We start from the raw sequence: 9421 nt of genomic DNA, 5'->3' as shown, positions 1-9421 counted from the left end.
GCCTGCTTTGTTAAGAGACAGATCTGATGCTCCCTGCAGGCAGAGGATTAACATCCTTGCACAGACACAAACTGCTCTATATTTATCAAATAATACTGAGGGTGTCATTAGGATGCCTAGTTACTGAGCACGGCTGAGATGCAATTTATCAGGATCGTGTTTGCTAAAACTCCTTTATTCTGGCGGCTTAGTGTCTTCCTGAAGTGGGACGCGGTTACTCCCCATTGTTTTGCCATTGGATTGTTATTTCTCCTGAGCGATTCTGCTTCCAGCTGACATGTCTAGATGTTGTTAGATTAGATCGATCACAGTTTTTTAGGGGCTCGTTCCTGCAAGCAGTGGAAGTGCGGGGGGGGGGGGGTGGTAAAATTCCACGGCTGAACCGAACTTTTACCGCCTCCAGCCACTACCCCCCCCTTTAGCTGCATAGACAGCAGCCAGGTGTGTATGCATGCCACAGTTTATTATTTATTATCAGGGCTTTTTTCCAGCTGGAATTTGGTGGAACCTACGCCACCTCTGGCTCAGGCCCTCTGCTCACCGCTATCACTTGTTAGCACAGAGGTCCGACTTCTGTGCTTAGAAGTGACAGCTTGTCTTCCAGCGGCTCCCGCAGATCGGATCTCCTGAGCAGCTCCCACTGAGTGCAGGATGGGGACAAGGGAGATGCCGGTGCCTGGGGTGCAGTGCGGATGCCGACACCCCCACTGGAGGAGCTCCCTGCACATGAGTGAGGCAGAGCCAACTACGGAAGGTTCTAGAGCTGGCTGGGTGCTTCAGCTGAATACAGCAACACAAGTAAGACACGTGAAAGATCATGCAGCTTTTAAGGAGGGGGGAGAAGATAGGGGCAATGCAAGGGGGGGGGGGGTTGCATGCAGAGGTCACAGATGAAGAGGAGTGAAAGTGAAATTTGGACGGGGGATGCAGAGTTAAGCAGATGTGGAAAAAAGTTGAACTCTGCACTCTATACAGCACACCCCTGAACCCTGCACTCTGTATGCAGCACACCCCTGAACTCTGCACTCTGTATACAGCGCACCCCTGAACTCTGCACTCTTATGCAGCGCACCCTTGAACTCTGCACTCTGTATGCAGTGCACCCCTGCACTCTGTATTCAGTGCACCCCTGAACTCTGCACTCTGTATGCAGCGCACCCCTGAACTCTGCACTCTGTATGCAGCGCACCCCTGAACTCTGCACTCTGTATGCAGCGCACCCCTGAACTCTGCACTCTGTATGCAGCGCACCCCTGAACTCTGCACTCTGTATGCAGCGCACCCCTGAACTCTGCACTCTGTATGCAGCGCACCCCTGAACTCTGCACTCTGTATGCAGCGCACCCCTGAACTCTGCACTCTGTATGCAGCGCACCCCTGAACTCTGCACTCTGTATGCAGCGCACCCCTGAACTCTGCACTCTGTATGCAGCGCACCCCTGAACTCTGCACTCTGTATGCAGCGCACCCCTGAACTCTGCACTCTGTATGCAGCGCACCCCTGAACTCTGCACTCTGTATGCAGCGCACCCCTGAACTCTGCACTCTGTATGCAGCACACCCCTGAACTCTGCACTCTAAACTGTGCTAGAGAGTTTCTTTTCTTGAGAGTGCATGTGATCAGCACAGGGCCAATCAGCACTGGACAGACAGAGGGTTAGGGGTTGTGTATCCTCCTAGAACAGAAAGAAAACTCCTTTTACAAGCTTGGTTGCATCCATATGTATATGACGGCACTATTGTAAACATGAATACAGCACATGGATGTATGCAAAAATGAGAAAATGTAGGTGATTATCACAGGAAACATGAACATTTTCCCAATGGGTGCAGCAGAGACTTCAAAGCTATTTTTAATAATGAAAACCACGACTTACAAACCTTTATTGATCTCAGTGTTCTGCTTCACGATATCCAGCGTACCACGAAAGCTGAGAAAGGTGGAGTGCTCCTTTAAGGCAGCTCACAATCCTCCAGGAGTGATTTACCTTCATGTCCGCGGGGCACGGAGAAGCCTTTTTCTGCTTTTTAAGAGATTTGAAGGCAGCGAGCAGGGCGGATATCCACATTTTACCGGTCGGCTGAGCCATTCATCGCTATAACATCTGTTTCCCAAACCTTCCTTCTGCTCCAGTTATTAATGTCATTCTTAAGCACGATTCTCTTCCATAATTTAAATAAAAGGCCCAGTCAGGTGTATCTTCATCCTGAAATCATTGCAGATGCCTCATCAGGACACAGTAACTGCTTCGGCGCCATACCGCATATGGGGAGGGGCCACAGGGACTGGGACGGTAGAAAAGCAGTTTCATCCTTCCATTCTGGCAAATGTCATATTACCTGGAAGGTCTGGAAATTCCTCATTTTTATAAATAAAATATTTTATGACTTTCCCCCATGTGCTACCCGTGCACAGTGCGCATTTTAGGGCACCCCTGGTGCTGCGTGCAGCCGCTCATAGACACGGTGAAGGTGGTCGTACGCAGCATTGCGCTGCTATATGTGTGAAATTGCGCATACGGACAAACGTAATGACCAAAACCCAGACTACCTGCGATTGGGACAATACATCTGTACACACACACCTTTTTATGCAAGTAGCAGCGCAAAGCTGCAAACAGCCACCGTCACCCATTTGCGTCCTAAATGTAGCACCAGGGAATGCCCAAGCACTAAAATATACCCATTTGTTTGCACCGTACAGGAGAATGCGCATGAGCATTTCAATTCTGTGTGTTATTGTTAGTGAACTGTAGACACATGGAATGCTGTGGCAATGAAAACATTCCATATACATTTGAGTGCACAACTCTAGAATGTACATAACATACTACGAAGGTCCATCTGCGAGAAACTCATTAAAATGCAGACTAGGGGCCTTAAAATGCTACAATAAAATAAAAAGCATTAAATCATGCCTTCACTGATATACAAATACTAATACAAATATATTTCAAATTTATTTTTCTTCCATATGGGAAGGAAAAACAATAGAGATTGACAAAGAAAACCCATCCTAGTCGATAGATTCTTCCCCTGGGCAAGCCTGCCCATCCAGCACCAGCGAAGGCTTTCAAGCAGCGGAACGTTTCCTAGTCTGTTCCAAGCACATCAACAACATACCCACATAGAAGAAAAATATATTTGAAATATATTTTAAAAATATTCTTCCCAAATATATTGACATGTATTTTGAAATGCTACAATTTTGGCCGTATTCAATATATTTCAAAATATATTTAAATAAATAAATAAATATATATATATATATATATATATATATATATATATATATATATATATATATATATACTGCATGTTGAAATGAGTTTTTATTACAAGATATATGAAAAATATTTGTAAAAATACATTTCAAATATACTGTATGTCTTTAAGAATACAAATCTACATTTTAGGAAGGCATTTACAAATATATGTAAAAATATATGTTAAAATGACTTTTTTATATGTTAAAAAAATCTGAAGAATATATTTAAAAATATATATAGTTTGAAAAATATTTTTAAATATAATTTGTAATATATAAAAAATGCATTTCAACATGCAATACATATATACTGTATATATATATATATATATATATATATATATATATATTTTTTTTTTTTTTTTTTTTTTTTTTTTAAATATATTCTTCAGATTTTCTTTAACATATAAAAAAGTCATTTTAACATATATTTGTAAATGCATTCCAAAAGTGTAGATTTGTATCTTTAAAGACATACAGTATATGTGAAGTGTATTTTAAAAAATATTTTTCATATATTTTGTAATAAAAACACATATCAACATGCAGTATATATATATATATATATATATATATCTCAATCAGGGACAGACTGACAACTCATGGGGCCCCCGGGCAATAGGGGATCATGGGGCCCCTGTTTCCTTGCCCAAACTCAAAAAAGCCTATGAAAAAGGTACCAGGGGCATCTCATGGAGCCCCCTACTGACCCCGGGCCCTTGGGCAGTGCCCGGGTTTGCAAATGGTCAGTCTGCCCCTGATATATATATATATATTTATTGAAATTTATTTTGAAATATATTGAATTTGGCCAAAATTGTAGCATTTCAAATATATGTCAACATATTTGGGAAGAATATTTTTAAAATATATTTCAAATATATCTTTCTTCCATATGGGCAGGGTAAGGCAGGGTGCTGTCATTTGTTCATGTACAGCATCCTGTCAGTCCCTCCAACCAGCTACGATCTGCCTCCATTGCATAGAGAAGTGCAGGGATGGAGATGAGTGGAGCAGCGGTGCTTACTGCAGTGATTTCCATCTTCTAGAGGGATCCCGTAGGTATGGCTAGTACATACTGTATTTATATTGGTCCAAGCTGGACCAATGTAACCATGTAAAAATCTCCATACCTGGAATTCTTTAAGATTCTTGCAAATCGTATTCATGACCAGTTCTCTTTAATGAGATGCCGTGCAGATCCATTTAATTGTACAGATCACAGGCATTCCCTGAAGCCTTGTGCCATTTAATGTCTGTATTTTGAGGCGAAGGAGGAGATATTTGTATTGCCAGCGTCTGCTTTGTATTGTCAAGACGCCGTGTTTACTTCCATTCCGCCATCCCTGAGCGCGGCTGCCTGCAGGTAAAAATAGCGTAGTCAAATATTGATAGGTTGCCCTTAGCATTGGAGACACAAAAGTAAACTACCTTAACTTCTGCTGGAGGACAAATAAAGGTCATTTAGAAGAATGTTCTTCATTTTTGGGGGGGCAGAACTTGAAACTTAAAGGGATTCTAAAGGTTCATTTTTTTTTTTTAAATAACAAACATGTCTATACTTACCTGCTGTGTGTAGTGGTTTTGCACAGAGTAGCCTCGATTTTCGGGTCCCCTGCAGGCTCTTCTGGCCCCTCCCTGCTGCCTGTTGGGTGTTCCCACAGCAAGCAGCTTGCTATGGGGCCACCCGCTGCTCCATGTGTCCATTCACACACAGATCCGTGGCTTGCCCCCACCCTCTCTCTCTCCTCATTGGCTGACTGGCTGTGGTTGACGGCAGCGGGAGCCACCCATATGAAAGAAAAACATATTTGAAATATATTTTAAAATTATTCTCCCCAAATATATTGACATATATTTGAAATGCTGGCCATATTCAATATATTTCCAAATATATTTCAATAAATATATATATGTATATACAGTGGGGATCGAAAGTTTGGGCGCCCCAGCTAAAAATTTGTATTAATGTGCATAAAGAAGCCAAGGAAAGATGGAAAAATCTCCAAAAGGCATCAAATTACAGATTAGACATTCTTATAATATGTTAACAAAAGTTAGATTTTATTTCCATCATTTACACTTTCAAAATAACAGAAAACAAAAAAATGGCATCTGCAAAAGTTTGGGCACCCTGCAGAGTTAATATCTTGTACTGCCCCCTTTGGCAAGTATCACAGCTTGTAAACGCTTTTTGTAGCCAGCCAAGAGTCTTTCAAGTATTGTTTGAGGTATCTTTGCCCATTCTTCCTTACAAAAGTCTTCCAGTTCTTTGAGATTTCTGAGCTGTCTGTCACGCACTGCTCTTTTAAGGTCTATCCATAGATTTTCAATTACGTTGAGGTCAGGAGATTGTGAAGGCCATGGCAAAACCTTCAGTTTACGCCTCTTGATGTAATCCCCCGTGGATTTCAAGGTGTGTTTAGGATCATTATCCATTTGTAGAAGCCATCCTCTCTTTAACTTCAGCTTTTTCACAGATGGCATCAAGTTACCATCCAAAATTTGCTGAAATTTTATTGAATCCATTTTTCCTTCTACTCGTGAGATGTTCCCTGTGCCACTGGCTGCAACACAACCCCAAAGCATGATTGATACAACCCCATGCTTAACAGTTGGACAGAGGTTCTTTTCATTCAATTCTGTGCCCCTTCTTCTCCAACGTACCTTTGCTCATTCCGGCCAAAAAGTTCAATTTTAACCTCATCGGTCCACAGAGATTGTTTCCAAAATGCATCAGGCTTGTCTATATGTTCATTTGCAAAGTTCAAACGATGATTTTTGTGGTGAGGACGTAGAAGAGGTTTTCTTCTGATGACTCTTCCATGAAGACCATATTTGTACAAGTATCTCTTTATAGTGGAATAGTGTACCACAACTCCAGTGTCTGCCAGATCTTTCTGGAGGGATCATGCAGTCAAACATGGGTTTTGAATTGTTTTTCTCACAATCCTGCGAGCTGTTCTGTCTGATATTTTTCTTGGTCTTCCAGATCTTGCTTTAACTTCCACTGTTCCTGATGACTGCCATTTCTTAATTACATTCCGAACAGAGGATATTGACATCTGAAAATGCTTTGCTATCTTCTTATAGCCTTCTCCAGCTTTGTGAGCGTCAACTATTTTCAGTTTCAGTTTTCTAGACAACTGCTTAGAAGAACCCATGGTGCTGATTGTTGGGGCAAGGTCAGATGAGTCTGGGCATTTAAAACCTTTGAGATTGACATCACCTCATCTTCCCAGACGATGATTGAGAACAATCCATGACACTGGCAGGTCTAAGCTTTGAAAAGGGGGCAGTGCATGCTATAAATTCTGCAGGGTGCCCAAACTTTTGCAGACGCCATTTTTTTGTTTTCTGTTATTTTGAAAGTGTAAATGATGGAAATAAAATCTAACTTTTGTTGACATATTATAAGAATGTCTAATCTGTAATTTGATACCTTTTGGAGATTTTTCCATCTTTCCTTGGCTTCTTTATGCACATTAATACAAATTTTTAGCTGGGGTGCCCAAACTTTCGATCCCCACTGTATATATATATATATACTGCATGTTGAAATGCGTTTTAATTACAAAATATATGAAAAATATATTTAAAAATGCATTTCAAATATACCGTATATCTTTAAAAATACAAATCTACATTTTTGGAATGCATTTACAAATATATGTTAAAATTACTTTATATATATATATATTAAAAAAAATATATATATATATATATATACACTGCACTGCATATATATATATACACTGCATGTTGAAATGCGTTTATATATTACAAAATATATTTAAAAATATTTTTAAAAATATATATATTTTTAAATATATTCTTCAGATTTTTTTTAACATATAAAAAAGTCATTTGAACATAGATTTTTACATACATTTGTAAATGCATTCGAAAAATGTAGATTTGTATTAAAGACATACGGTATATTTGAAATGTATTTTTACAAATATTTTTCATATATTTTGTAATAAAAACACATTTCAACATGCAGTGTATATATATATATATATATATATATATATATATGTATATATATATATATATATATATATATAAATATATATTAAAATTACATTTTTCTATGTTAAAAAAAATCTGAAGAATATATTTAAAAAAATATATATTTGTAAAAATATTTTTCATATATTTTGTAATATATAAAACCGCATTTCACACGCAGTGTATTTATATATATAGATTTATTGAAATATATTTTGAAATATATTGAATACGGCCAAAATTGTAGCATTTCAAATATATGTCAATATATTTGGGAAGAATATTTTTAAAATATATTTAAAATATATTTTTCTTCCATGTGGGCAATGGCTCCCATTTGCTGTGTCAGCCAATGAGAAGGCAGAAACCCGGAACAGCCGAGGCTGTCATTCACATCGCTGGATCACGATGAGGCTGAAGTAAAAAATGAGGGGGCTGGGGGGGATGCTGCACACAGAATAGAATACATGAAGGTAAAAAAACCTTCAGCCTTTACAACTGCTTTAAGTCCTGGTTCAAATATGTGTGGGTGCGTGGGCCGCGATATGCATGGGCCCCGGGACACCCAGGGAAGAAGTTCCTGCACTACTTGGGAAATTTCAGCCCTCACAGGAGCCTCGGTTACCAGTACGGTTGTGATTTCCAGTTCAGGCGGCGTGCCATTAGAATTAATGGCACCCGCCTGTGGGTCCTACATTCCACTGAGTGGGTGGTGCGCCTGCAGGTATTTGTGCGAGTTTCTGGATTACTTCAACATTGGTGTTGTCTAGTCTTGTATGGTCAGCTGTGGTGTCTGTGGTTGGTGTTCAGATGGGGAAGCGGTATTCTAACGGAAGTACCCAAGTGCAGTCCATTACACAGATGTAAGTATAGTTAAGTGCTGCAACACATTGTTGTACTTTAAGGGAAAATGCTACATCTGAAAATGGGTAAAGGGTGTTCATCTATGTTAAAACTGATTTCTGGGCATAGGGTACAAAAACATTGGGGTATGATCAGAGGCGGACTGACCATTTGGGCACTTGGGCATTGCCCGAGGGCCCGGGGTCAGTAGGGGGCCCCATGAGATGCCCTTGGTGCCTTTCATAGGCTTTTTCATGAAGTTTTTTGGGTGTGGTTTGAGTGTGGGTGAGGACACAGGGGCCCCATGATCCCCTATTGCCCGGGAGCCCCATGAGTTATCAGTCTGCCCCTGGGTATGACGGGTTAGGGAAGACTAAAGGGGGATTGATTTTGCCCAGAGATGGACTTGGACTCAGAGACCAATTGTACTTGCAGACACCACAGTATGACAGCAGTTGCAGCTGCCTCATCCGCCGCCTGTTGGAGAATAGGAGACCCTGTGTGAACCGATGGCATGTCATGCACTGACAACTGCTGTATGTGAAAGTAATTTGCTGCGGGCAGCTGTTATAATTCAAAGTGCAATTAAATACGCAGCGTAGCGTCCACAGCTGTCAGTCAGGATGTCGCCTGTCAAAAGAAACCTGCAGTGCCCCATGGGCCTGTGAACTGTTATCCTTGGTCTGAGTGTCAAAACCTTGCCTTGCCATTACATGCTACTGGGTACAATCATACAGTAAAGGTGACAAAAATGTGGCAAAACATCGGACCTTGTGGGTCAAGAGTGCCTAAAATGAAAGTGGCCGTGTCCAGTGGTAGACTGACCCCCCCTCCCACTTCCTAATTCGACTAATGCCCGGGTTCAAACACCTATTCACTGTGGATGAATGAATAGACGGATGGATGGATAAATGTAAACATAGATGGAAGGATGGATTGATGGATGAATAGATAGGCAGATGAAAGGAAGGATGGATGGATGAATAGGTAGATGGAAGGAAGAAATGAAGGATGGATGAATGGATAGGTAGATGGAAGGAAGGTAGGAAGGAAGGAAGGATGCCACTGTAGGAGGAAGGATGCCACTGTAGGTGAGAGAATGAAAGCAAGAATGAATGGATGGATAGGTAGATGGAAGGATGAAAGGAAAGATGGATGGATGAATGGATAGGTAGAGGAAAGGAAAGGAAGGATAGATGAAAGTATGCCACTGTAGATGGGAGAATAAAAGCAAGAATGAATGGATGGATAGGTAGATGGAAGGATAAAAGGAAGGATGGGTGGATGGATGGATGA

The 9421-nt window shown here is 40.6% G+C and overlaps 1 protein-coding gene across 1 annotated transcript in view; it reads left to right on the top strand.

The window, feature by feature from the left end:
- Positions 1 to 9421, top strand: part of CPNE9 (copine family member 9) — a 513553-nt gene that overhangs the window by 315609 nt on the left and 188523 nt on the right. The window lies entirely within an intron of this gene.

The sequence above is a fragment of the Staurois parvus genome, unplaced genomic scaffold (genome assembly GCF_062004578.1).
Source record: "Staurois parvus isolate SC_StPar_1 unplaced genomic scaffold, SC_StPar_1.0 ptg000757l, whole genome shotgun sequence".
In the NCBI taxonomy this organism is placed as follows: Eukaryota; Metazoa; Chordata; class Amphibia; order Anura; family Ranidae; genus Staurois; species Staurois parvus.
The sequence above is the reverse complement of the archived record's forward strand: the minus strand, read 5'-3'. Positions and strand labels throughout refer to the sequence as shown.